Source organism: Notamacropus eugenii, chromosome 1 (assembly GCF_028372415.1).
Source record: "Notamacropus eugenii isolate mMacEug1 chromosome 1, mMacEug1.pri_v2, whole genome shotgun sequence".
NCBI classification, from domain to species: Eukaryota; Metazoa; Chordata; class Mammalia; order Diprotodontia; family Macropodidae; genus Notamacropus; species Notamacropus eugenii.
In genome coordinates this window covers 318214098-318240377 of record NC_092872.1, presented here as the reverse complement: position 1 = coordinate 318240377, position 26280 = coordinate 318214098, and the positions used below count along the sequence as shown (strand labels likewise).

Sequence of the window (26280 nt, the reverse complement as noted above, 5' to 3'; positions counted from 1 at the left end):
AATTTCTATTTATTTTTCTTTCCTCTTCATTGGAAGTGAATTCACTCTTTTCATTATTGATACTGGTAATTTGGATTTCTCCTTTGTTTTTCAATAGATTAACCAAAGGTTTTTCAATTGTATCATTTTCTCTTAAAACCAGCTCTTAGTTTTGTTTATTAATTCAATAGTTTTCTTAATTTCAATTTTGTTCATCTCTCTTTTGGTTTTTAGTATTTCTAATTTGGTATTTAATTGGGGATTTTCAATTTGTTGTTTTTCTACCTTTTTCAGTTGCATGCCCAAGTCATTGATCTCCTCTTCCTCTATTTTATTCATGTAAGCATTCAGAGATATATAACTTCCCCTAAGATCTGCCTTTGTTGCATCCCATGAATTTTGGGTGGTTGTCTCATTATTGTAATTCTTTTGACTGAAGTTATTGATTGTTTCTATGATTTGCTGTTTGACCCACCAGTTTTTGGGTTTTTCTTTTAATCTTGGAAAGTAATTTATCTAACATGTCTTGATCCTCACAAGAACTCAGTAAGATACTATTAAAAGCTCTATTTTGCACATTCAGAAACAGGTTTATACTCCACGGGAAACAATGAAGTGTGCCTCTTCCTTGGGACACATTCCTGAAAAGTCAAGGTCACAGCCAGCACAAAGAGGCCTCTGTGTAGGGAGAAGGGCTAGCTAGAGCATGGTTGTTCCCTCCTGGAAAGATCCTGGTCAATTAGTAAGTACACATAGAGCAGGGAATTAGCTGAGCCCATAAGAAAAGTAAAATTCTGACTCACTCGGGGAAATGCCCCATGGATAAGGTGTCTAGGAGAACAAACCTACCCCTAAAGAGAATTAGCCAGAGTGAGTGGTGGTAATGGCATTAATACCTGACATGCCCATACAAAACATTCAGTAACTGAGGGTGGCAGATAAAGGTCACCGAGTGATTGGCATTGAAACCAGGAGAACTGGTGACTCAGTTGATACTGAGGAGTTTGTCAGAGGCCCCTCTAGTATTTGTAGCAGCTGCAGGACAACCACGATCTTGTTTTAGGGCAACAGTGCCCACTGACCACCTATACCCTTTCCTAAAATACCAGATAGAAGGCAGAATGGGAGGAATAATATTAGAGTCGTCTCCAACCATAGTCCCCACTTCTATAGCACTTCAGTACCTCTTGGAGGGAAAGGAAGGGTAGGTTCCTGGTCACCAATTTCTACATGAGGAAACTGAGGATGAGTAGTAAAGTGGTTTCAAGTCTCAGGAGCTCCCTGCCCTATCCCAGTAGCTATCAAAATAATTTCCTATGAATTAAAATCAAGTCGTGTCTGTCCCTTTTTTGGTCCTTGTCCTCCATATCATGACTAGGCCTCTGTCATAAAAAAAGGGGGCTAGCAACTAGGTCTGGAGATGGAAAGGGACTAGGTCCCTTCTGGTACAGTAGCAATGACCCTTCTAGGGCCATCTTGACCCCTTCCCCAACTGGGGTCCAGTTTCTCTCTGGGCCCAGCCCCCAAGGACTGGATGGGGCCTGGGGACATCTCCTTGAGCTCAAGCAGGTGTTAAATGCTGGTCAGGGGGCATTGAGAAGTAGGCCTTCTGCTCTCCCAAGTAGCACTCCACAGGGACAACTGGTCCCTGAAAGCCCAGTCTCTCCAGTGGAAGCTGAAGCTCTCCAGCAAAGCAATGCCTTCTTTCTGGGTGCACACAGTTGAGAGGGGGCAAGGGGTCAAGTTGGACACCTCCACCCCTGGGACCAGCACTACCCCAGAATGGCAAAGCAGCCTCTGGTATCGTAGGTGGATGCACATACTGGCAATCTTCTTGTCTCCCCAGGGGTCAGACTTCATATCTTGCTTCTGGTAGTAGTAGGCAGTCCCTGCCATGTGGGTAGCTGTCTGTGCCAAGATGTTGTGATGCAGGTTCAGGTGCATGTCATAGTCAATGATGATATGTTCCTCCTACTCTGGAAGTCTCTAATGAAGTTTGGTGAGGTGGTAGATTACTCATGGGTCACTCAGAGGCTGTAAGTGGACACAACCATTGATTAAATATTAAACCAAACATTGATGTCAGGATCCAAGGAACCTTTACAGGGCGTCGTTTATCCAGACCAGGTGGGTACATTCACATGAGACAGATGACTGTGGAGACTAAAGGCAGGGGCTTCCTAGTAGGGGACTATGCAGAGCCCACCAGCACCAGGATTAACCTGAATGTGTCCTGACCCTGGGCACAGTCTAACGGGGCCCAGACTGACACTGCGTGAGGAATAGGAACAGAAGCCAAAAGACAACTTTGTGGCTAAAACCTACAGCCAGGTCACAGATATAGTACAGATTGGTAAGGAGTGGTCCTGTGCCCAGGGATGGCAGGGCAAGACAGTCACTGTCCTGAAGTTATATTCTGGGCACTGAGCAGGAACAGAAGCAAAGCAGTAGCTTGCATCTGACCTTAAAGTCAGACCTCAGATTCAACCCTGGTTCTGGTCTGAAGCCCACACCTCAACAACCAACACAGGAAGCTCAGACAGGGGCATGCTGTAGTTTTTTCTGAACTTGTAGAATGTTCCAAGCTTAGAGTCACATCCTGGAGCTCCAACCAAGGGCAATCCTACAGTTGTATTGCTCAGAACCAAACTAGGGTCAAGAGCTTGTGAAGCTCAAATTAGGGGGACAGTGATCATTCTTCACCTTGTATTAAGCAGATTTGTTGCACTGAGAACATGCTGGTTTCCAGCCTAGTATTCTGAGATTTTGAACAATACATCGCTAAATACCCAGAAAAAGCATTATAGAACCCAACAGAATATGAAACAGGACCCAACATGGCCCAAACATTCCCTCCAGAAGTGCATAGCACCTGACCCCAACATAAACTCCCACATAGAGAAACAAGGCTGGAAAAATGAGCAGACAAAAAAAGACTCTCACCACAAAGACCAACAGTGGTAACAGGGAGGCTAAAGAAAATTAACTGAGAAAAATAAAATGATTCCAAGACACCTACAACCAAAGCATCAAAAGCATGCATTAGTCATTTGGTCAACTAGAATTCCTGGAAGAAATAAAGGAAGCAGATTTGAATAGTAGTTAAAATTATTTTGTAGTTGAAAAAAAGAGTGCTAAAGAAAAAAGACTGGAAAAGAAATGCAAACTGTGTAAAAAAGGCTTGGAAGGAGAAATTTGATAGCACACGAGATCTAAAATATGTTTTTTTCAAATGACTCACTCACTCTTTAGGATTAGATGATTTAATTTCCAATTAATTTTTGATTTCTCCATATATATGTATATATATATGCACATATATACACTCATTAATACATGCATATACATGCACACATAATTTTATGCATGCATATATATGTATATATATATATATATATACATATACACATATACACATACACATTTACACACACGTAATTTTTATTGCATAATGATCTTTGGATGCATTGACCACTTCTGCCTTTCTGCACTGAATTGTGAGGTTTTTATGTCCTGGTACATGGTCAATTTTTGTGTGTGTTCCACATGCCACTGAGTAAAAGGTATATTCCTTTCTAACCCAATTCACCTTTCTCCAAAGATATATCTATCTTTTCCAGAATTCTATTCACCTCCTTAACTTCTTTCCTGTTTATTTTGAGATTGCATTTATCAAGTTCAGAGAGGGGGAGATTAAGGATCCCCCATTAATATAGTTTTGCTGTCTATTTCTTCCTGTAAATCCCTTAACTTCTCCTCTAAGAATCTGGATGCTATATCACCTGGAGCATATATATTTAGTAATGATATTCCTTCGTTGTGTATGGTGTCTTTTAGCAGGATATAGTTTCCTTCCTTACGTCTTTCGATTAGATTTATTTTTGCTTTTGCTTTGTCTGAGGTTAGGATTGTTATCCCTGCTTTTTTTTTAAATTTCAGCTAAAGCATAATATACTCAGCTCTAGTCTTTTTCCTTTATCATCTGTGTATCCCACTGTTTCAGATATATTTCTTACAAACAACAGATTATAGGATTATGATTTTTAAACCGTTCTGCTATCTGCGTCTCTTTTACATCAGTTCATCCTATTCACATTCAGTTATAATTACTCTTTGTGTCTCTCTCCATTCTATTCCCCACTCCTGTTCATGCTTTTATTTCTCGCTTCTCCTTTCTCTGATTCATGACTTTTACTTTTGACTGCAGTCTTCCTCAGTCTTCCCTCCCTTCTATCAGCCCCCCTCCTTTTTCTTTCCCCTTCCCTACTTTCTGCCTGCGGTGCAAATTAGATTTATGTAGTTCTCTGAGAATATTAATCCCTCCTTGAACCAAATCTGATGAGATTAAAGCTTAAACAATGCTCATCATCCTCACTTCTTTCCTTTTACTATAATTTTTTTGTCTCTTCTTGTAAAGTAATTTATCATTTTCTGCCTTCTCCTTCGTTCTATTCCATTCACATTCCTTAATTAGATCTTTTATCATCACATCAGCTAATTATAATACACATCCTCTATTTATGTGTATCCCTTTCATTTTTAATTTTTTTGTATATCCCTTTTAAATGTCTTAATAAATGTACAATTCTCAAGCTTAGCAAGTGTCACCCTCTTATATAGGGGTGTAAACATTTTGCCCATATTGAATAACAAGTTCTTTTTCTTTTTTCCAGTTTATTTTATTGTGCCTTTCTTGAATCTTATATTTGAAGATCAAATTTTCTATTGAACTCTGGTCTTGTCATCAGGAAGGTCTGGAAATTCCTTATTTCATTGAATGTCTATCTCCTTGCATGAAAGATCATGCTCAATTTTCCTGGATAGTTGATTCTTTTTTTGTAGCCCAAGCTCCTTTGCCTTACAGAATGTAGTATTCTAATCCCTCTGATCTTTTAATGTAGAAGCTGCAAGGTCTTATGTGATTATGACTGTGGTTCTTTGACATTTGAATTGTTTCTTTCTAACTGCTTACCACATTTTCTCCTTGACCTCAGAAATCTGGAATTTGGCAACAAAATTCCTTGGTGTTTTCTGCTTCAGGAAGTGATTGGTAGAACTTTTCAACGACTATTTTGCTCTCTGGATCTAAGATTTCACAGCAGTTTTCCTGAATGATGTCTTGGAAGATACTATCTAGGTGGTTTTTCTTTCTTCATGGTTTTGTGGTAGACCTATAACTCTATTTTTCTGTCTTGGATGTATTTTCCAGGTCAGTTATTTTTCCAATGAGATATTTTGTATTTTCTTCTCTTTTTACATGTTTTAGATTTTGTTTGACTGATTCTTATGCCCCATGGAGTCATTAATTTCTATTTGCCCAATTACAAATTTTAATAAATTGTTTTCTTAAGTTAGCTTTGGCACCTCCTTTTTTCAATCAAGCATTTATTTTCACTTTCACCTACCCCATTTAAAAAATAAGAAGAAAATAAAACACCATTTAACCATCATGAATAATCAACCCCACCCATTTCCCACATTATCCCTGTCCACAAAGTATGTCTTACTCTACATCTTTAGCTCATCACCTCTCTGTCAGAATGTGGTTAGCATCCTTCATTATCAATCCTCTGTTGAACCGTTTTGGCGTTTCTTGCTGTCGTTTCATATTTTCATGTGAGTTCACATTATTATTTTTTTAGCTTCTGAGACAGCAGAGTAGTTCTTTCCAAATTACTATTATTTAAAATTCTATATACACAGTATTTAAAGCTAAAATCAGAAGATGAGATGAAAGAAATACTGTACAACATAACAATCTCCTGAATTAACATTGGAGAACTTAAATACCTCGAAATATCATTAAGGAACCTCTCCCCTTCCCTACTGCCAAGCTCCCTCCCCATAATGCGTTCAACTTGTACAAGCAACCACTTAAGCTTGCACTTCTGGGTCTGGCTGTGGGACTCCTTGCTCATTTCCTACATGAAAGTAATAACCAGAACCTCTTTTTCCTTCCATAGGATATTCCAGGCAGTGATTCCCGCCTGATCACACAAAGGAAAGGGAAAGCAGATAGATGAGGATAGTCAGAGGACAAGGGGAATGCAGTTGTATGGAATCTTAAAGGCATGTAAAGTGTTGAGCAAACTAGAGGGTAAATAGCATCTGAGGGTAAGGAGACTGCAGTCCCAGGTTTCGCCAGTCCTCTCTTCCCTAAAATTTACTGTGACTGGGTCCTAGGCTGACTTACATATCCCAAAAGGAGAAAGGTGAGGAAACTCACTCTTGGGAAATCTGTTTAGCAAACAAAAGTAGGGAGAACAATAAACAAGGAGAAAAACCAGAGATAAATCACTAGGGGTAGAGAAGAAAGGCTGAAAGAGCAAAAGGCTGAAGTAAAACACCTGCATAAAATCCATGATCATATGACAAAAAATGAAAGGAAAATGAATCAAAACTTAGAGATAAAACCAAAGCAAAATGAACATGGCTTATACTATGAAAAAGAGTGAACCAAAATTATTTTACTAAAAAAAGCAAAATCAGCGAATCTGTCATTTTTTTTCCTTCAGAGACCCATTTCTTTATCAAGATTTTCAGCTGAGTCTTCTAAATTGTATTCTATATATTTCTATGATAAAAATGAGTTGCAGAAATTTGTTAAAAAGAACCACTCCACTGTCTACTTTGTCCTCGAAAAAATTCAAACTCCTTATTTATTAATAGTTGAATGTACTTTTTAAAAAAATAATTAATTTTTAGTTTTCAACATTTACCTCCCCAGGATTTTGAGTTTTAAATTTTCTCCCCATCTTTCCCCTCTACCCTCCCCAAGACATCAGATTAACTCTTCCCCCAATCTGCCCTCCCTTCTGTCACACCCCTCCGTTCTATCATCCCCTTCATCTCTATTTTCTTGTAGGGCAAGACAGATTTCTATACCCCATTGCCTGCATGTTTTATTTTATTTAATTTTTTTTGTTTTATGATTTATTTTTAACACAGTTTATAATAGATAAAGCAATTACAACTTTTGGACAGGTGATACTTATTTTTAAAACATTTACAATATGGACCACAAAAGAAATTTTTTTTAAACATTAACCAACTAAGACACAAATAATATTTTTGTTGCTAACTTCCCAAGCTCTTGCCCGAATTGTCTCCACAGTATTACTAAGAATTAAAGGACTCCAACTTATTGTTATTGGTCTAAAGTCCTATGCCTAATAGCTTAATTTTAGACAACCTCGGATGTTCCTGTACCCATAATCAATAATTGAATACATCTGGTATTAAGCTTACACACCTTTTGACTATAGGAAATTACCACCAAAAGTAAGGACATTAGAGGGGTACAGTATTACTCCCACTTCATGTCAGTTTCAGGTAGGGTTAGATTATCCACCTGTGTTCAATCAGTTTTAAAGTCTGCCAGATGTCAGTGGGGAAATTGAGTCAGGACAGTCCCACCTCAGCCCATGCTGAACAGCCGCTCTCCCACCCTTCCCTTGAGATCACCTTATGCAGTTCATACCAGCATCTCATCAGCTTACTGGCATCATGTATTGGAGGCTCAGATCGCCTTTCTTGCTACCCATATCTGGAGTTAGACTCAGAAGAACAGTCATTTAATAGTCCCAAAGCATCTAAAAATGGCAAGTTCCAATAACCAGGTTTCAAATATGATTATAGTTTCACTTTGGCTAAGGAACATCTTCTGAGGCAGGTCTTAAGTGGCTTCCATGTCTTTCTATACATGTTCTAATTCCTGATTAAACGGCAATCATAAAATCAAATTTACCATTAAAACCTTGACTTTTCCATCAATGCCAAATTTTACCCGAGGTTACCTTCCTCTAGGAAATTTAGACTGAAATTCTTTTCTCCAAACTAAAAATGTCATTGATTTATTCTCAGTAATTAATTCAGTCTATTATTTTGATACTAATTGCTTTTACCTCACTTTGTAACATTTCCAATTTTTCTCTCCATCACGCCCCTCCCCCGCTTCCTACTACCTTGCATACTGATTACTCCTTCCCTCAATGTGCCCTGCCCTCCATCACATCTCACCCCTCTCCTATCCCCATTTTCTCTCTTTTCTTGCAGGGCAAGATAAATTTCCATACCCCTATCCTTGTGGTTCTTATTTTCTGACTATATGCAATAAAAATTCTCAACATGCGTTTCTAATACTTTGAATTCCAACTTCTCTCCCTCCCCAGCCCTACTGAGAAGGCAAGCAAATCAATACAGATTAAATATGTGTTGTTTTGCAAAAGACTTCCATAGTAATCATGTTGTGTAATACTAATTATATTGCCCTCTGACCTACCCTATCTCTCCTTATTTTTCCCCCCTACAGTTGACCTTGTCCCTTCCCAAATGCGTTTATTTCTGTTGACTCCTTTCTCCCATTTGCCCTCCCTTCTAACATTCCCCTGGCTACACTTGTCACCTCCTCTCCTACTTTCTTGTGATGTATATAAATTTTCATATGAAATTTAGTGAGCACGGTATTCCCTTCTTCAGCCACGTGTGGGGAGAGTAGCTTTATTTTTCCCCCTCTCCCCTTCTCCCTTATCTCCTCCATTGAATAAGATTATTCTTATCTCTTTTATGAATGATAGCCTGCCACATTCCATTACTCCCTTTCTCTTCCAGGAATTTTCCTCCTTTACCTCTTAATTTTTATTTTATTTTATTTGTGTGTGTGTGTGTGGATATCATCTCTTCTGATATAATACACCCTGTATTCTCTATCTATCTATGTGTATGTGTATGTCTGTGTATGTACAATCTCTCCAACTACCTAAATACTGAGAAAAGATTCAAGAGTTAAAAATATTTTCTTTCCATGTAGTGTAAACAGTTCAGCTTTAGAGAGTCTTATGATTTTTCTTTTCTGTTTACCTTTTCATGCTTCTCTTGATTCTTGTCTTGGGAAGTCAAATTTTTAAATACAGATTTGGTCTTTTCCTCAATATAAAATCTTGAAATTCGACTGTACCACTGAATGACCTTTTTTTTCCCTTGAAGTATTATATTCAGATTTGCTGGGTAGGTGATTCTTGGCTTCAATCCCATTTTCTTTGACTTCTGAAATATCTCACTCCAAGCCCTTCTATCCCCTAATGTTGAAACTGCCAGATCCTGTGTTATCCTGATTGTATTTCCACAGTACTCAAGTGGTTTCTTTCTAGCTGCTTTCAGTATTTTCTCCTTGATCTGGGAACTCTGAAATTTGGCCACAATATTCCTAGGAGTTTCTCTGTTCGGGTTTCTTTCAGGAGGTGATCGATGAATTCTTTCAATATCGATTTTCCCTTCTGATTCTGTAACATCAGGGAAGTTTTCCTTGATAATTTCATGAAAGATAAAGTCTAGGCTCTTTTTCATCATGGCTTTTAGGCAGTCCAATAATTTTTAAATTGTTTCTCCTGAATCTATTTTCGAGGTCAGTTGTTTTTCCAATGAGTTGTTGCACCTTATCTTTTATTTTTTCAAATTTTTGGTTATGTCAGCTAACTTCTTAGTTTAACTCATAGTCATTCATTTTCCTGAACTGCTGGGGCCAGCACAGTCCAGCCGGTCCAGGGCGGTTAAAGGGCTCACAGAGCGAGGATGAAAAGACGGGCAGGACACAGCAGTCTGAACAAGCTGAGTTTATTCTAGACATACTGAGCCAATACAACAGGGGATCGCGGTGCTTAAATAGTCAAAAAAAAACCAAAAAACATAAGGGTAGTGATTGAGGCCTGAAACAGAACAGATAGTGATAAGTAGAAAGGGAGGCCTCAGGGCCTCTTCATCAGAATGTTATCCTGTGTAGCAGGGGCCCTGATTCCTGGAACTTCCCCACCCAAATTCAAGGAAGTGCACCTGAGAACACTATATCACTTAACTTCTCAAGTCAGCTACTCTCCCTTGGAGGAGGGGAACTTTTGATAAGGGGCTCTTTCAAACCCCTCAAAGTTCTCTATATCTCCCCCTTTTTGTTTTACAATGACTCTTTCCTGTTCATCCGAATGTTGAATGCCAGGTTATGTATAGTATTGAGGAACAAGAACAGCAGGGTAGGAGCATAGATACAAATACAAAATATTCCTACAAGACCTATGACCAACAGCCCGAGGTCTTGTTCAAGACCACTAAAAAATCCCTGTGCTCTATTTATCACGCTTGCAATCTGTTGTGCAGCCTCGGGTGGATCCAAGTCGCTACGACTTCTGGCATCGTCAGTATCTGAACAATTTGCTCCAAATTATCCATATCCACAATTATATTATTAACATTCCATAATCCTCTTAAGTGATTTGCAATTTTGCTAAAATTATAACGGGTATCATTATAACTCACATTTAACAAACAAAAATGGGTAAACCTATAATTACATTTTAATCTACTATATAAGGTGAGTCTCTCAACTTGTTCATTAATTTCTATTACATCCCGTCTCAATTCATCAATGGCTTGGTAGAAATCCTTATTAATTTTTTCTTGGTCTTGAAATGCCCTTGTAATATTTCTGGACAATTGATCTAAATATTTGGCTTGTTTAATTTCTGTTTGTACACTCATAATACCTTCTGTGAAAGCTACACTACTAGCAATAATGGTTAGTAAAGCAGTAATTCCAAAAATAATACAGGAAATACACTTTTTTTTATAAGAAAGCAATTTTCTGAGAAGCAAATCAATAGTCTGACCTCCTGGAGCTTGATACCATTGAGTCTCCTTGGCCAGAAGGAGAGCGAATGGACTCCGTCTAATAACAAACACCTTTTGGCTTCCTACTTTTTCCTTTATGCAAGCATTCACAGAGCAATTCAAGCAAGTGACATTAAAAGTGTTGTCCCCTCGTGCTGTCACAGTCCCATTTTTGTCAGCCTTAACCAAGTTAAGGGAATTCAGTAAAAAGAGGAGCCCAATGAGAGTCTGGTATCTCCGTTAGCCTTTTCTCTTCTTCTGTGCTCCAGGTGGGTCTCTTTGTGCAGGTTCAGCTTCTGTATCCTCTTGGACAGGTCTCCTATCTCTTTCTGGGACCCACACCACTTCGCCATCTGTGGAGACAGAAAGAAATCCTCTCCTTCTAGTTACTACCCTATCAGGTCCTCTCCACACCTCATTGATATCCTTCCACAACACCTTCCACCTTCCATCAATTGGTGGGGAGCAATCTACTTTTTACTAATATTTCTGATATCATTACGCCCAAAAAATGAAAAGAATGTTTGTGAAGGAGTAAGGTTTTCATAAACAAAGATTAAATTGTTAATAGTATATATGGCCTGTGCCAATTGCTTCCTAGGGGACCTACCAAGCATTCCCCCTTTTTGTTTTTGAAGGAACAGGTTGAGAGTTTTATTCTTCCTTTATACTATTGCCTGATCCATAGGGTTATATGGTATTCTTGAAATATGAATGATTTGTAAAGAGAAATATCATGTTAGAACTGGAGCCCAAGTACATGCACTCAAGCACCCCACCCTGTCCCCCTTTAAACAGATGCGACCCAACATATTTTGGGATAAGGGATGAAGGTCTCGGCTTCTGAAACTGCTTCCTGCCGAGACTGTATGTAGAGCTGACCCTGCCTCACAGGGTCCCAACACTGGAGGGGTTGGGTCTTTAACCAGTATGAGGAGCTTGATGATTCAAAGGGTGATAGGTGATGGTCTTGGACAAAGAAACCTAGAAGACACAAATCTGGCACAGAGATTAAACAAACAAGGACAAAAAAGGAGTAAGAATAAAATAACTAGAAGTGAGGTAGGTGTGAGAATACTGTCAGACTTCCTCACACTCTCTTGACATACTTAGCAACTATCTAGGGATAGGAAGGGTTTGGATGATTCCCATTTGTCCCCAATCTCCTTTTCTGCTTTCTATATTTTTTGATCAAGCTTGTATTTAGCTTTCCAAATCCCTAAAACTGATGATTCAGACTGCTTCATATTCCTTTGTATTTCTACCATAGACAAGATAGTGTATAAGTTATTACTGTTCACTAGCATAGCTGTATTGTCTTAAACAAAAGAGATTTCTAAGTTGAATTTCACAACCGAATAGATGATCATCTTTGTTTTTTTGTCTTGTTTATCTTTTTCTGATTACATTCACTCTGGAAGAAAAAACTTTAGAAATTAAGTTGTTAACAAGTTCACACAATTTTAACATTACATATTAAGTAGCAATACATTATCTTGAAAATGAAAATTTTAGTAGGCTTTATCCCTATCTTGAAAAACATTTCTTCTAAAAATATTTCTTGTTCTTTTTTTTGAACATTTTATCATGATGTTAAGAGAGTTACTAAACTTCTATAAAGAAGATTAGGTGAAACCTTTTAAAATGATAGTTGCCTTTTCACTTTGAAACAAAAATAAACCTTTTAAAATTAAAATTTATTAAAACTTAGTTGGTATAAAAATGTCCTAAGTAATATGAATTCCCAAAGTAGTATAACAAACCAAATTCTTAGGTATTACAGAATTCCTAGACATCACAAAATGCTTTAGTAAAAGTGCATAATATAATCTCACATTGGTAACAGTAAGAGACTGATTACAGAAAAAAACATTACTATTCTTAAAATCCTTTTAAACAATGGGGACATCATAAGGTGAGTCTTGAGTTGTTTGCATAACTTTCTGAATATGCTCCAATTTCAGATAAAAATAGTATTAAGTTTTCCAGTAAGATTACACAAAGGACTCACATGTTATACTGACTATTTGTAATTGATCATAGAAGTTTGCTACAGAAGGAAAAAATAAAGACATGTGATATAGCAAATATGATAGGATAAAACATCTTTGACTCTGTTTGAATTCAGATAGCAGTGAAATTTTCCAATCATGCAGTATCTGTATTATAGTCAGACTGGAATAGTCGAGTGTGAAATATTCCGTTTTCAAAGGACACAATGGGGAAACTGACCAGGAGGATCCCATCCTAGATTAAGACTAGAATTGTCCCTTTGGTGTTTCCTCTCCAGATATAAATTTCACCTGATAACAGTACAGGATGCAGGATCACAGTCCCTCTGAGTAACTCGTTGCATAGTCTCTCAGATACTGATTTAATGCACACAACTATACCCAAATTCAAACTTAAAAATATTTATGGTCCCAAATGCTTTTACCTTAAACAGCAAATTTCATTAATCACAACTTAAAGCCAAATACAGTTATTTGTATTCCCATGGAGTTGCAATAAGCAATGAAGATTAACAAGACTCACATACATAAGAGATTCCATTTAAGATCCTTCCTTCTCAAATTTAAAACTTGTCATGATATAGAAGCCAATTGTTAAAAATCTTTTCTATCTATTACAACTTTTGAGCAAGTCACATTCATCCTTTATGAATTATACAAGCCAAACAAATTTATTTTTTAGGACTGATGACCTTGTCTACATGAAAGAGGCCTTGGCAGTTTTACAAAATGAAAGGAATTGGCACGGATCCCATGCCTGCCAACCCCTAAGCATACAGGAGGACTGTAGTGAATGAGCAGAACCAGTCTAAATAAAATTTTTACTGCATTCATTTCTTTCCACACACAGTAATCAATGAACAATTTTAGGTTGACCATTAAAACAACAACTTCAAAAATTTGGTTAACAATCTTACAACTTTTATAAATGATATTCAAATTATTTTAGCTGTAACTTCTTTAACAGGCAAAGGTGCAAATACCTGGTTTTATAAATGGCAATTACAAATCACTATAAGATAAGGTTAGTAGGAAGGATAAAATTTTAAAAAACATAACTGGCTTTACACAATTTTTCCAACATCTTTTACTTTCAACAAAATTCAGATTACAAATTGCTTTCTCTAACAGCATTTCTGGATTACAGAGTAAAATAAAAATCTTAATGGTTCTAACTTTTACTCAAGAAAATTTCATGTCTGTGTCCACTCCTTAAAATGTTTTTGAAAGAAAAATTTGTGAAACTGCAAGTGGAAGTGAGGGAGACTCTGGAATAAAGTCCAGTGGTACCTAGTACCCTCCTTTCCACTTGGGAGTTCAAAGCTCTATCTCTGAGGTGCCTTTTTTCATTTTCAGATTTATGCATTTTCTCAATTTGCTTTAGTGTCAAATAATACAACAAATTCTGACCTATCTTAAACACCCAATTAGGAGTAACATGTTTCACTTAAAATATGACCAGAATAACTACCTTTTGGTTGTATCCCACATACAAAAACTTTTCTCTTTTAGGTGAGGCATGAGATAATTAAAATGCTATTCAATCTGCCTTTCTGATATGAGGGTAAAAATTTCCCTGATTTCTTCTTTTCTTTCTCTCCACATTCACAACCTGACCAGGGTTAGAAGATAGAAAGAGAGAGAGAATTTTACCAACAACTTTTCAAAAATTTCCAAAACTTTTATGCTTTCCTTAAACTTCATACCCATGTTGTTCTGCTAGTGGGCTTTGATCAAATCCCTTCTAAAACTGCACGTACATTATTTCCTTGTATTTCTTACCTAAGACTGCATTTAGCAATCATATAAACTAAATAATATAAGGTTAGTTTCTCTCTTTCTCTCTCCCATTCTCCTCCCTGACTCTGCAGCCATCAGAGAGAAGCGATGAGGGGGAGGGAAAGAGATAACGTTCCAAATTCCAGCTACAATGGAGCTGGCCATAATAAGTAACAAACACACCCACACAGAACATGTAAAGACAGAACACATACACAGACAATAAAAAAAATAATAATCCAAAAATTGAGAAAAAATTGTCAGAAATTCTCTGCACAAGTTATAACTTTGGCTTACTTTCTATCACTGTGTTCCAAACATCTTTCATACAATTCAGACATTCAACTAAGTAGTCTCGTCCTTCAAGAGTAGGTTAGCTATATTGCACCAATCGTGGGGCATAGGGCTGTCTGAGAAATGCTGTCTAGAAAGGAGTGAATGTAAAGACTATCTGATCCACAATTGATTAATTTCTTTAAGAATTTAAAATCCAGGGGGAGAAGCTAAGATGGCGGAGTAGAAAGGTACACATATGCTAGCTCTGAACCCACAGCCCATAAAATACTTGTAAAGAAGAACTCCCAACAAATTCTGGAGCAGCAGAAGCTGCAGAACAACGGAGTGGAGGAGATTTCTGTTCCAGAGAGACCTGAAAAACTGACCTGAAAGGTCACTTATGCACTGGACCCAGAGCAGAGCCCAGCCTTGCCTTAGCTGCGTGACACCAAGAGGAGCAGATCCAATCAGGCTTCAGGGACAGAATCTCCAGCGGCTGCCCAGGTCTCTCCACCCACAGGCGCCAAAGGTCAGTGAGAGGGTCTTTTCAGCTTGCCGAGAGGGGAGTGGGGTGTCTCCATAAGTCAGGCCTCTTTGGAAGGCAGCAGCAGAGGCAGAAGCAGACAAGGGCTCCCAAAGCAGGTAGGAGCAGGGATCCATTGATGAAGGTCTCTACATAAGCCCCCTGAGAGAACTGAGCCCTGTGTGGTGGCCCTGCCCCTAAATTAATCTCACACTGAATAGCCCCGAGGCTGGGAAGCAACATTTGAATCTCAGACCGCAAGCACTAGCTGGGTGTATCTGGTATTGATTTGGGTGTGGAAAGGAAACTCAGAATTCAAGTCACTGGCTGGGAAAATGCCCAGAAAAGGGAAAAAAAATAAGACCAGAGAAGGCTACTTTCTTGGTGAATAGATATCTCCTCTCATCCTTTCAGAAGAGGAAGAACAATACTTACCATCAGGGGAAGACATGGAAGTCAAGGTTTCTGTATCCCAAACATCCAAAATACATATTCAATGGGCTCAGGCCATGGAAGAGCTCAACAAGGATTTTGAAAATTAAGTTAGAGAAGGGGAGGAAAAACTGGGAAGAGAAATGAGAGAAATGCAAGAAAAGCATGAAAAGCAGATCAACACCTTGATAAAGGAGACCCCAAAAAATGCTGAAGAAAATAACACCTTGAAAAATACGCTAACTCAATTGGCAAAAGAAGTTCAAAAAGCCAATGAGGAGAAGAATGCTTTCAAAAGCAAAATTAGCCAAGTGGAAAAGGGGGTTCAAAATCTCACTGAAGAAAATAGTTCTTTCAGAATTAGAATGGAACAGATGGAGGCTAATGACTTTAGGAGAAACCAAGAAATGACAAAACAAAACCAAAACAATGAAAAAATAGAAGATAATGTGAAATATCTCATTGGAAAAACAATTGACCTGGAAAATAGATCCAGGAGAGACAATTTAAAAATTATGGGACTATCTGAAAGCCATGATCAAGAAAAGAGTCTAGACATCATCTTTCATGAAATTATCAAGGTAAACTACCCTGATACTCTAGAACCAGAGGGCAAAATAAGTATTCAAGGAATCCACTGATCACCACCTGAAAGAGATCCAAAAAGAGAAACTCCTAGGAACATTGTGGCCAAATTCCAGAGTTCCCTGGTCAAGGAGAAAATATTGCAAACAGCTGGAAAGAAACAATTCAAGCACTGTGGAAATACAATCAGGGTAACACAAGATCTAGCAGCTTCTACATTAAGGGATAGAAGGGCGTGGAATAGGATATCCAGAAGTCAAAGGAACTAGGACTAAAACCAAGAATCACCTACCCAGCAAAACTGAGTATAGTAATTCAGGGGGAAAATGGTCTGCAATGAAACAGAGGACTTTCAAGCATTCTTGATGAAAAGACCAGAGCAGAAAAGAAAATTAGACTTTCAAACACAAGAATGAAGAGAAGCATGAAAAGGCAAACAGCAAAGAGAAGTCATAAGGGACTTATAAAAGTTGAACTGTTTACATTCCTACATGGAAAGACAATATTTGTAACTCTTGAAACTTTTCAGTATCTGGGTAGTTGATGGGATTACATACACACACACACACACACACACACACACACACACAGAGAGAGAGAGACAGAGAGAGAGAGAGAGAGAGAGAGAGAGAGAGAGAGAGAGAGAGAGAGAGAGAGAGAGAGAGCACAGAGTGAATGGAATAGAATGGGATCTTTTCTTAAAAAAATGAAATTGAGCAGTGAGAGAGAAATATATTGGGAAGAGAAAGGGAGAAATGGAATGGGGCAAATTATCTTTTATAAAAGAGGCAGGGAAAAGACTTTTTAGTTGAGGGACAAAGAGGAGAGGTGAGAGAAAAACATGAAATTTACTGTCATCACATTCGACTAAGGAAAGGAATAAAATGCACATTCATTTTGGTATGAAAACCTATCTTACAATATAGGAAAGTGGGGGAGAAGGGGATAAGCAGGGTGGGGGGATGATGGAAGGGAGGGCAATGGGAGGAGGGAGCAATTTGAAGTCAGCACTCTTGGGGAGAGGCAGGGTCAAAAGAGAGAATAGAAGCAATGGGGGACAGGATCGGACGGAGGGAAATATAGTTAGTCTTACACAACATGACTGTCATGGAAGTCATTTGCAAAATTACACAGATATGGCCTGTATTGAATTGCTTGCCTTCCCAAAGGGAATAGGTGGGAAGGGAGGGATGAAGAGAAGTTGGAAGTCAAATTATTAGGAACAACTGTCAAGTACTGTTCTTGCTACTAGGAAATAAGAAATACAGGTAATGAGGTGTAGAAAATTAACTGGCCCTACAGGACAAAAGAGAAGATGGGGACAAGGGCAGGGAGGGATGATAGAAGAGAGGGCAGATTGATGATAGGGGTAGTCAGAATGCTCAGTGTTTTGAGGTGGGGGGAGGGGACAAATGGGGAGAAATTTGGAACCCAAAATTTTGTGAAAATGAATCTTAAAAGCGAAATAAATAAATTTCAAAAAATAAATAAATGAACAAATGAATAAATAAATAAATAAATAAATGGATGAATAAATAAATAAATAAAGGAATAGATAGATAGATAAATGAATAAATGAATGAATGAATGAATGAATGAATGAATGAATGGAAGAATTTACAATCCAGAGAGGTATGTTTTCTTATAGCCGCTCTTTGGTTATAAGGGTGTGGGGTTTCTATTAATAATAATGTTAGCGTTATTTCCAAAAGTATTCCTACTCCTCCTTCTGTGGCTTACTGAAGACCTTTTTCTACAATCTTTAGGCTCCTGGATGCTTTTCACAAACTTGTGATCTAGACTTGTATAATGGAGGAGCAGTGGGAGGAGGAGACTCTATTTTAAATTTTTGTGTGACACACTCCATCAGGTCTTCCTTCTCTTTTGTACTATAGGTTGCATCTACCTTTATTGTTTTTGTGGCTAATGATACTTGTTTGGGTTTCTGTAAACATATTTTAAGTACATTCCAAACTGAAAATATTGTAACAGGAGAAGCATTTGATATGACCTCTCTATAATACTCACTCATATGATTGCCTACTCTTTCCCACTTTTCAAGACTTATAGTCCCTTCCTCCTGGTCCTTCATGCCTTTCATCACATGAATTACTTCATGACCCCATGATTACTTCACCTGTCTCTTTTAAACGCCTGGGCTCTAGCCTATTGCTAAAGTGAAACTAATTGCTCCAAGCTCAGAGCAAAAGTGACCGCAATGAAGAACAGGCCCCTTCCAGGCCTTCCCCTCACCTTTGTCCTGCGCGTACTTTCCCCTCTGGTCTTGCGACATGAACCAGACTCTCCTATCTAGAACGGGCGGAGCCCCTCTTGAGCTCCAGATGCTGCTGCCAGAGCAGTCCAGCAGGTCCGGGGATGTTACGGAGCTCACAGAGCAAGGATGAAAAGACTGGCGGGACACAGCATTCTGAACAAGCTGAGTTTATTCTAGACATACTGAGCCAATACAATTCTAGACATACTGAGCCAGGGGATTGGGGTGCTTAAATAGCAAAAAAAAATCCAAAAAACATAAGGGTAGCGATTGAGGCATGAAACAGAACAGATAGGGATAAGTAGAAAGGGAGGCCTCAGGGCCTCTTCATCAGAATGTTATCCTGTATAGCAGGGGCCCTGATTCCTGGAACTTCCGAACCCGAATTTAAGGACATGCACCTGAGAACAATATATCACTTAACTTCTCTAGTCAACTACTCTCCCTTGGAGGAGGGGAACTCTTGATAAGGGACTGTTTCAAACCCCTCAAGCTTCTATACACTGAACTCAAATCTCTCTTTCAAGGAATTATCTTGTTCAGTGAACTTTTGAAACTTCTGCTCCATTTGGCTGATTCTGCTTTTTAAAACCTTCTTCTCCTCATTGGCTTTTTGGACCTCTTTTTCCAATTTAGTTAACCTGTTTTTAAAACTGTTATTTTCCTCAGCATTTTTTTGGTTCTCCTTTAGTAAGCTGCTAACTTGTTTTTTAAGGTCTTCTATTCCCTGAGCCCATTTTAAGTTCCCTTGGTGGGCAGAGGCCTTGCCTTCCTCTGACAGTATGCCTTGTTCTTCCTCAAGCAAAAGAATGGAGGGAGACACTTGTTCCCCAAGAAAGTAACCTTCTATGGTCTTATTCTTTCCCCCTTTTTTGGGAATTTTCCCAGCCAGTTACTTGACTTCTGAGTTCCCTCTCCACAGCCATCTCACCTCCAGTACTGTCCAGCCAGTGCTTGGGGGCTGAGATTCAAATGCTGCTCCCAAGCCTTTGGGGTTTTCGGCAGGGGCAGGGCTGCTATTCAGTGTGAGATTAAGTTCAGCTGCTCAGGTGAGGGACAGACAGCCACACGGGGCTTAGTTCCCTCAGAGGATTTATGCAGCGACCTTCAACAATGAATGCGGGCTCCTCCCTGCTTTGGGAGCCCCCGTCTGCCGCCGCCTCCCCTGCTGTCTCTTGAGGGGGCCTTAGTTATAAGGACACCCCGCTCCCCTCTTGGCCAGATGAAAAGACCCTCTCACTGACCTTTGGAGCCTGTGGGTTGAGGGACCTGCGCTGCCACTTGAGATTCTGTCCCTGAAGCCTGGTTGCATGTGCTTCTCTTGGTGCCATGCGGCCAAGGCCGGGCTGGGCTCTGCTCTGCTTCCAGTGCACAACAGACCTTTCTTGTTGGTTTTTCAGGTCTCTCTGGAACAAAAATCGCCTCCACTCCATTGTTCTGTGGCTTCTGCTCCTCTAGAATTTGTTGAGAGTTCTTCTTTACAGGTATTTTATGGTCTGTGGGGTAAGGGCTCAGCATATGTGTATCTTTCTACTCCACCATCTTGGCTTCTCCCCTCCTATATGTTTTGTTTCCCAGTTGCGTGTAAAAATAATTTTTAACATTTGTTTTTAAAACTTTGTATTCCAGCTTTTCTCCCTTCTTCCCTTCCGACTCCTCCCCTCCCCAGCCAAGAAGGCAAGCAATTCGTTATGGGTAATACATGTGCAGTCATGCAAAAACTTCCATAACAGTTATGATGTGAAAGACAAACTATATTTCCCTCCATCTTATCCTGTCCCCCATTTATTCTATTCTCTCTTTTGACCCTGTCCCTCCTCAAAAGTGTTTACTTCTAATTATCCCCTCTCTCATTTTCCCTCCCTTCTGTCGCGCTCTCCATCCTCCACTTATTCCCTTTTCCCTACTTTCCTGTTGTGTAAGAGATTTTCATACCAAATTGAGTATGCATGTCTTTACTTCCCTAAGCCAAATCCAAAAGAGTCAGGTTCACTTTTTTCATTACCCATTCCTCTCTTCCACCCCATTCAAAAAGCTTTTTCTTGCCTCTTTTATGTGAGATAATTAGCTCCATTCTATTTCTCCTCCCAAAATATTCTTTTCTCACCCCTTAATTTTATTTTTAAGATGTCCTCCCTTCAGTTTCAACACATCCTATGCTTTCTGTCTATATGTTTATAGTCTCTCTCAAATCACTCTAATATTGAGAATAGTTTCAAGATTTACACATATTCCACGTAGGAATGTAAACAATTCATCTTTAGTAAGTCCCTTATGATTTCTCTTTCCTGTTGACCTTTCCGTGGTTCAGGTGATTGAAAGTTATATTTTCTATTCAACTTTGCTGTTTTTATCAAGAATTCTTGAAAGTCCTCTACTTTATTGAAGGATCATATTTCCCCCTGAAATACTATACTCAGTTGTGCTGGGTATATGATTCTTAGTTTGAATCCTAGTTCCTTTGACATTTGGAATATCATATGCCATGTCCTCTGATCCTTTAATCTACACTAAGATGCTAGATCTTGTGTAATACTCATTGTGTCTCCACTATACTGAATTTTTTTCTTTCTGACTGCTTGTTGTGCTTTCTCCTTGACCTGGAAGCACTGAAATTTGGCTACAATATTCTCAAGAATTTTCCTTTTGGGATCTCTTTCAGGAGGTGATTAGTGGATTCTTTCCATATCTGTTTTACCATCTGGTTCTATAAGATCAGAGCACTTTTCCTTGATAATGTCTTGAAGTATGTTGTCTAGGAGATTTTTTTTATCATGGCTTTCAGGTAGCTCAATAATTTTCATATTGTCTCTCTTGGATCTATTTTCCATGTCAGTTGTTTTTCCAATTAGATATTTCACTTTGTCTGCCATTTTTTCATTCCTTTGGTTTTGTTTCTTAATTTCTTGATTTTTCATATGTCAGTAGATTCTTTTCCATTCTAGTCTTTAAGGAATTGTTTCCTTCAGTGAGCTTTTGGACCTCCTTTTCCATCTGACCAATTCTTCCTTTTAAGGCACTGTCGTTTTTTTGATTTTTGGGTCTCTCTTGCCATTTGGGTTAGTCTATTTTAAGGTGTTATTCCTTTCAGCATTTTTGTGTCTCCTTTAGCAATCAGTTGAGTTGGTTTTCACGATTTTCTTGCATCACTCTAATCTGTCTTCCCAATTTTTCCTCTATTTCCCTTACTTGGTTTTCAAAATCCTTTTTGAGCACTTCCATGGTCTGAGACCAATTCATATTTTTCTTGGATGCTTTGGATGTGGGAACTTTGACTTTGTGTCTTCAGTTTGTGTTTTTTTGGTCTTCCTTGTCACCAGAGTAAGATTTTATTGTCTGATTCTTTTGCTGGTTTTTGTTCATTTCCCCAGTCATTTAATTGGCTTGTGAACTCTTTGTCAAAGTAGTTCTCTCCTTCCATTGGGAGTGAGAGAGTATACTGTCAACTGCTCAATCCCCCTTCCCTGCAATCTGTGAATCTACAGCTCCAGAAACAGCCCCTGCCACTGCTCCTGTTGTTGCTGTGGATGCCACAGGCTCCTCCACTCTCTCTACGGTCATGCGGCTGGGGCCAGAATACCCTACTCTTTCACACAGGTCCAAGAGATATTTTCCACTGATCTTCCAATTTGTCCTCAGTGTTTTGGTGCTGTGAAGTCTGGAAACCACCACACGTGCCAGAGATTCAGTTCCCCTGAGGTATTCCCAGGTCTTGTCTGTGCTGATACAAACAAAGCTGAACTGTGCTCTACTCCCAGCAGGTCATGTTACATGCTTTTCATCAACCTTCCAGGCTGTCTTGGGCTGGGGATTTGCTTCACACCATTGTTCTTTGGGTTCTGCAGCTCCAGAATTTGTTTAGAGTCATGTTTTACAGGTATTTGAAAGGCTTGGGGGAAAAACTCTAGCAAGTCTCTGCTTCTACTCTGCTGTCTTGGCTCCCCTCACCCCCATTGTACTTTCTTTTATAAAAGTTGATTTCTCCAGTTAGGGTATGTATTTCCTTATCTATTTGCTCGATTTTACTTTTTAAGGAGCTGAATGTATTTTTAAAACTATTGGTCAATTTTTTTTTCTACCTCTTTACTCTGACTATTAAAATTTTTCTTGAGCTCTTCCAAGAATGCTCTTTGGGCTTGAGACCAGTTCATATTCATTTTTGAGGTTTCAGATGTGAGTACAATGAGAATGCTGTCCATCTCTGAAGTTGTATTTTGTTCTTTCCTCTTCCCATAATAAGATTCCATGAACTTTCATTTTCTGATTTGCTTCTTCTTCTGATTGCTTTTTTCTTGACTTTTAAAGTAGGTTTTTGCTTCTGGGGCACAGGGGGCTCTGTCCCATGTTTCTTGTATTCAAAGCTAGGATCTTGCTTACTGACTTTGTGTTCTGTGACCTCTGCCTCTTTCAACTAGAACCTATATAGTGCTGCAACTTATCTGGTGCTGAGCTGACTGGAGTGTGCCAAGGCCAGATGAAGTCTGAGTTTTCCTAGGGGTTGCACTTAAGGTCACAGGGTGAGGCATGGGGGAGAAGTGATATGGCCCTCCTCCTCCCCTAGGACTACACTAACCAATCTTCACTGGTGTCTGCCCAATTACCCTGGCTGTGCTAAGGCACACCTGGGGTCCTGGTGTTAGAGCTTACTGGTTCCTCCTCATTTGTGCTCAGGATCTGCTGATTCCCTCAGGTGGGGTTTGTTGGAATACTTCTTGTCCTGCACTGGTCCCTTCAGCCTCAGCAAGAGTGACCCTTCCCAGTAGTCTTCATAGCCTCCTGAGTTAAAAGACTGTTTACCCCTTCTCCTTCCTCCACTATTCCAGGATGTTTCTTGGGACAATATTCTCTGGGTTTTTCAAGGTCCATCAGGGAGGGTGAGAGCATTTACAGTTTATTCTGCCATCTTGACTCCCAGAAGTTCAAGTAGGTGACTTTCAGACATTTAGTATGTGGGCTGATAACCCCAGTAGTAGCTGCTGTAGCTGCCATGGACTCTGTACTTCTCTCTCACCCAGTACTGCTGGACTCCCATCCTGTGCTGAGAAGTTTGGGAATATGAGCTGCTGCCATTGATTCAATCTGTCTGGAACTGTTTCTGCTCTACTATGGCCACATCTGGACTGGTACCTCCACACATTCCACACTCCCCTAGCCTCGTGTACCACAGATACTCCCTGTCTATCTTTCAGACTCTCCTGGACTGAATATCTGCCATGCTCTCTCTCTTAGTGGATTCTACCACTCTAAAATTCGTTCAGATTCACTTTTTAGAGGTATGTGAGGGAATCTGTAGATAAACACAAGTGGGCCCCTGCTTTCACTCTGCTAACTTGACTCCACCCGTGTTGTCCCTTGCTGGTTGTATGTTTTGATCTTATTTGTCACAAAAGTAAGACTTTATAGTCTGATTTTTATCCCTCCCTTTGTTCATTTTCCCAGCCATTTACTTGACATTTTAGCTCTTTATCAAAGTATGTCTTTGCTTCTAGTAGGGTGTTAATGTACTCTCCCAATATTTTGTACAAATGAAGCCAATGCAGCCAAGGCTGTGAGGATTTGGTTTAAGGAGGAAAGAACATACAAACTCAATTGGCTATCTTATCTTACATGAAAGTAGGGGGAAGGGGATAAGAAGTGGGGATGATAGAAAGGAGAGCAGATTGGGGTAAGGGTTAATCAGAAGAAAACATTTTTGAGGAGGGACATGGCCTAAGGGGAAAATGGAATAAGTGCAGGATTGGATAGATGGAAGGAAATATAATTACTCTTTAACAATATGACTGTTATGGAAGTATTTTGCATAACTACACATGAATAACTTATATTGAATTGTTTGCCTTCTCAATGAGGGTGGATGGTGAAGGAAGAAGGGATAGAATTTGAATCTCAAATTTTCAAAACAAGTGTTAAAAACTGTTTTTACATACAATGAGAAAATAAGGTATACAGGCCGTGTATAGAAATCTATCTTGCCCTTCAAGAAAGTAAAAGGGAAGGGGATAAGAGTGGCGAATGATAAATGGGAGGGCATACTAGTAGAAGGAAAATTAGAATGCATGCCTTCTTGTGAAGGGAGAGATGAGAGAAAATTTGAAACTCAAAATCTTGTGGAAATGAATGTTGAAAATTAAAATAAAAAATTAATAATCAAAAAACAATAAAAAGCATAAGAATCAATATAGCATTTCTTAAAATGATACATTGATACTACTAGTACTATGAGTAAGCATTATTAGTAATGAAGATAAGCTAGAAGCCTTCCCAGTAAGATGAGGGTGAAATAATGTTACCCCTTATCACCACTATTATTGAATATCATATGATAAATACAAGCTACAGCAATAAAAAGCAGAAATGAGAACTGAAGAAATAAAAATAGGCAGTGAGCAAACAGAACCACTACTCTTTGCCAATGATATGACATATTTAGTGAACTCTAAAAATCATTTAAGAGAGTAGTTGAAACAATGAACAATATTATCAAAATTTGGGGATATAAAATAATCACATTAGCCCTTCTATGTACTACCAACAAAACCCAGGAGAAAGAGATAGGAAGAGAATTTCCAGACAACATAAAACACTTGAGAATCAACCTGTCTATATAAACCCTGGAACTCACAATTATAAAACACTTTTTACAAATTGAATACATGTAAAGAATTGGGGAGATATTAACTGCTAATGTGTAGACCAAGCCATAAATAATAAAGATCATATTAATAATAATATATTGTTACAGTATATAATAATATATTATAAATAAAAAATAATAATAATTAAAATGAAAACTTTACTTAAGTTATTTTACTTATTTTGTGCCATACCAACTGAACTACCAAAGAATTGTTCTACTGATCTAGACAAAATAATTTCAAAACGCATTTGGAAAACCAAAGGTCAAAAACACCACAGGAGTCAATAAGAAAAAAAAAATGGTAAGGAAGACAGCCTAGCACTATCAGGTTTCAAACTTTATTACAAAGTGGTAATTATCAAAACACCGAGTAATGGAATGGTGGAATAGATTAGGAGAACAACATACAGTAGTAAATCACCATAGTAATTTAGTATTTTATAAACCCAAAAATCTAAGCTTTTGGGATTAAGATCTCATCAAAATGTGCTGGGGAAACTTGAAAGCAATTTGGCATAAACTAGATATAAACCAATATTTCACATAGTATACCAATATTTGGTTGAAATTGTTAAATTATTTAGGAATAAATTTACATATCATATGTAAGTTTGGGGAACATGGGAAAATGTACCTGTTAGATCTATGGATAAGGGAAGAGGCTATTATTGAACAAGAGATAGGCAGGATCCTAGGGAGTAAAATAGACACTTTCGATTAAATAATTTTGATTATATGAAATCAAAAGGTTTTTTCACAAGCAAAATTAATGCAGGCAAAAGGAAAAGGAAAACAGAAAATTTTAAAAAAGTATCACTCGTTTCTCAAAGATAGAAGAAAGTGAATGAAACTTTTTAAAATAATTGATTAATTGATTTTTAGTTTTCAACATTCAATTTCATAAGTTTTAAAATTTGTCCACCTCCTTCTTTCCTCCCACCACCTCCTTCCCCAAGATGGCATGGAATCTGATATAGGCTCTACAGATACATTATTATTATTATTTTAGAGGTTATTTATTTTTCATTAATGAGATTGTCTTATATTAATTACTACTCCTACAATTTAATCAGAAAGAAATTGTTTTAATTTATCAATTGGACACATTTATGCCAGTGATATAAAA

The 26280-nt window shown here is 38.4% G+C and overlaps 1 protein-coding gene and 1 pseudogene across 2 annotated transcripts in view; one reads left to right on the top strand and one right to left on the bottom strand.

Annotated features, from left to right (window-relative positions):
- Positions 1 to 26280, top strand: part of MDGA2 (MAM domain containing glycosylphosphatidylinositol anchor 2) — a 904469-nt gene that overhangs the window by 475724 nt on the left and 402465 nt on the right. The gene's annotated exons all lie outside the window — the stretch shown is intronic.
- LOC140529380 (cyanocobalamin reductase / alkylcobalamin dealkylase pseudogene) lies at positions 1411 to 18535 on the bottom strand (annotated as a pseudogene).